Genomic DNA, 3,367 nt, shown 5'->3' with positions numbered 1-3,367 from the left:
TGGAGTTCAGGCTAATCTTTGTGTTCTTTTCGCAGGTATTCGTCTGCTTGTTGGCCTCCTTGGCACTGGCTAGTGCTGGCGGCTTCCGCGGTGGTGCGGGTGGTGCCGGCGGTGGCTATCTTCCCGGCGGTGGACGTGGAGGCGGCGGTGGCTTTGGCGGCCGATCTGCAAATGGAGCTGGACTCGTCTCGCATGTCTCGCAGTCCCATGGAAACACCAAGGTCCATATTGCAGGACAGGGACAAGGACATGGTGGTGGCTCTGCTGGCTACAGTGCAGGAGCTGGCTCCTATGGAGGCGGTGCTGGCGGTGGCTACGGAGGCGGCGCTGGTGGCGGCTATGGTGGAGGACGCGGTGCAGCCTGGCAAGGATCTGGAGCCGGTGGAGGACGCGGTTCCAGCGGCTGGCAGGGAGCTGGTGGTGCTGGAGGCGCTGGCGGCTGGCAGGGCGCAGGAGGCTCTGGCGGTGGCTGGCAGGGAGCCGGCGGTGCTGGCGGCAATGCCTGGGGCAATCCCGCCGAGTTCGATTACACCGTTAACCATGTCTCCAGCTCTGGAGGCGGCCTCTATGGTGGTGCTGCTCGTGGTGGTGGCTCAGGCGGTGGCTCCCGTGGCGGTGCTGGCTGGTGGAACGATAAGTAGATCACCTTTTGAACACTGTAACGATATCCCGAATCTGAACCCGATAAACTAAAAATAAACAATGCAATGCAGCAAAAAAAGTTCGTTTTATATTTGATTTGATTGCTGCAAAAGCTCAACTGAAGATTTGTCTGCCTAGCTTTATCGACAGATGGCAAGAAATGTTAATTGTCTATTGGTTCTGAGCTTGGCTTACAGTCACAAGCACAGTTTACGTGCTTTTTTAGTGCACAGAAAACAGACACAAAGTCAAAAACGTTTCTTGCTTCTCCTCTGCTGCAGCGGTTCTCTGTGCATAGCCCGAAGCCACACGAAGCCACACGAAGCTTTAACGCTCTGCCTGTGACGACTGCGCTGCAGCACACGACGCTGCCGCTGCCTTCAAACCACCTTTGAAGCTTTTGCAGTAAAGCAAAGCTTTTAAAGACGCTACTGCAGCTTAAGCTTTTCTATATCACATCATCGAGCATCTCACTGAAGCTCTAGTTAGTTCTCAAAGACTATCGTCTTATATTTAGTTTCATTGGGGGAAACATCACGAACTGTCTGCAATTCGTTCAAGGTCTAATTTAATTTAAACCAAATTGAATTGGCCTGTAGGAAATGAGTGTAAAAACTGCTAATTACTTACTTACTAACTAAGCACTTACCAACGGACTTACTAATGACTATTTTACAAATGAATTATTTATTTTTATGGTGATTCCATCTAACTTCGTACATACACTTCGAGGACGCATTTTTTTCTTCAATTTTGTTTTTGTAAAACTCTCCAATATAAACTCCATCACACGACCACCAACTACAGCGAAGCCTGCCCTATCAAGCCACGAATTTATCGGGCATAGGCAGGCCCAACTGCTATTCGCGAAGCTCATCACAGCTTCACAGACAGATGGCGCTGCTGTAAAGTTTGTTGCCGAAGTCTTTCGTATCTTGGCTGCCGAGGAAAAAATCGTTTTCCGCTGTGCATTTTAAGCTCTGCCCTTGCTGAAGGTCAATGCTAGTGCGACGGAAAGCGAAAGTTGCAGCTCGAAAGAGTTTAAAAAGGAGTCAGAAGGAGTCTGCGAAGCGAGGTCAGTGTCCAGCTTAGGGAAGACAAAACAATGCCAAGCCAATCCTTGACACTAAACCCCAAGGCAAACTTTGTTTTCCGCCTTTAACAAATTTGTACGTACATATGTGCATACATAAAACAAATACAAACCTGAAGTGGAACATTTGATTGTATTTCTTTGTTTTTTCGGTGACTTTTGTTGTTGTTTTACTTCCGCTGGCCGTCTTTGTTTGGCTTTGGATTTCATCGCTTTTCTTTGTTTGCCTTTGTCTTTGTGCGTTTTAATTCGGCACTCGATAATGATGAAGTTACGATCGTCAGCAGCCGCGCATGCGGCGTCAACGAGTCTCGACTGGGCTCTGTCTCGAGTTCGTTCGATTTGCCATGTGCCATGTGTATTTCCATGGGTTTGGCTCTGCCTTGGCGGCAATCGCGGACAGACACAAATTAAATTACGTTTTGTTTGTTTGCTTCCACAAAATTGGTAATCGGTTTTATGTAAAAGAGTCTAAACAAATTATGCATTCGTGTGTGCGGGCCAGAATGGGCGGCATTTGAAACTTAAATGTGTTTTTACCCTACTTCATTGATAAAGGGGACTTGATATTGGTGAACTGAACAAATCGTTTGAGGAAATAGTTCTTACATTCTGGGGTATTCATCAATGGGCACATGAAAAGCAAACAATCCAGGACATCATTTGTTATTCTACATGCAGAAAAGAAAGAATTTTAATCGAACAATTTCAAATTCCTTCCATATATGCTTACTATGGGAGAAGAATATTCAGATTTAGCAATTATTTCTGTCTGTTAAAGTACACTTGGTTGATTTTTGTTGGCATATCGAAACTACATTAATTTATATTTTATTTGAATTATTTTATCAAGAAAATATATAAAAACCAACTGTAGCGACGATCCTTTACTTATGTGCATCAATGTCAAAGCTGTTCAGTAATTTCTCACTATGTATTTGCCCAGGAGTTATGTTTTTCACGATGTGTGCCAGTGTTGGCTAGAATAATGCAATCGATTCAGCTGCAATTACCAATCGATGCTTTACGACCAATCCCCAGCGCTGATGTTCTGGCAGTGCGGTATAATTTGTTTATATTTATATGAGCTGGACTGCCATCAATTAGCTGTGTGTCTGTGTGGCTACAATGCTAGTAAATGGAATATAAACTCGTACATATGCAGTAGATTATTTATGTGTTTGCCTAATTGCCATCAGAGGGGAATGCGAATGCGAATGCGAATGCGAATTGCACTTGCATTTTCCCATGCAAACTTGCAACTTTTCGCTTGGATTAGAATTAATGCTACGACCAAACGGTTGAAATTTTAATTATTAAACTTAGATACTTATTATCCAGCAATGATTTATGAGTATCATCAATTTCAGTTTTAATGTCCAACCATTGCCACAGACCGATGCGACGGCCCTTTCTGATGTCTCATTCACTTTTGTGGCAAACATTCAGCAATCATTTTGTTCGGTTTCGGCTGCTATTTGCACTTCTGTTTACTATTGCACTGGTAATTTCATTTGGGTACACAGCTCGTAATTAAATATGTTAATTCTGTTGGTTTAATGGAAGCCTTCAGCACTTTGAAGGCAAAATGATGGGAAATATTGTAGGTTTCGGTTTGGCCTGTAAATTTAC

The sequence above is a fragment of the Drosophila guanche genome, unplaced genomic scaffold (genome assembly GCF_900245975.1).
Source record: "Drosophila guanche unplaced genomic scaffold, DGUA_6, whole genome shotgun sequence".
In the NCBI taxonomy this organism is placed as follows: domain Eukaryota; kingdom Metazoa; phylum Arthropoda; class Insecta; order Diptera; family Drosophilidae; genus Drosophila; species Drosophila guanche.
This window is presented reverse-complemented; position numbering follows the sequence as displayed.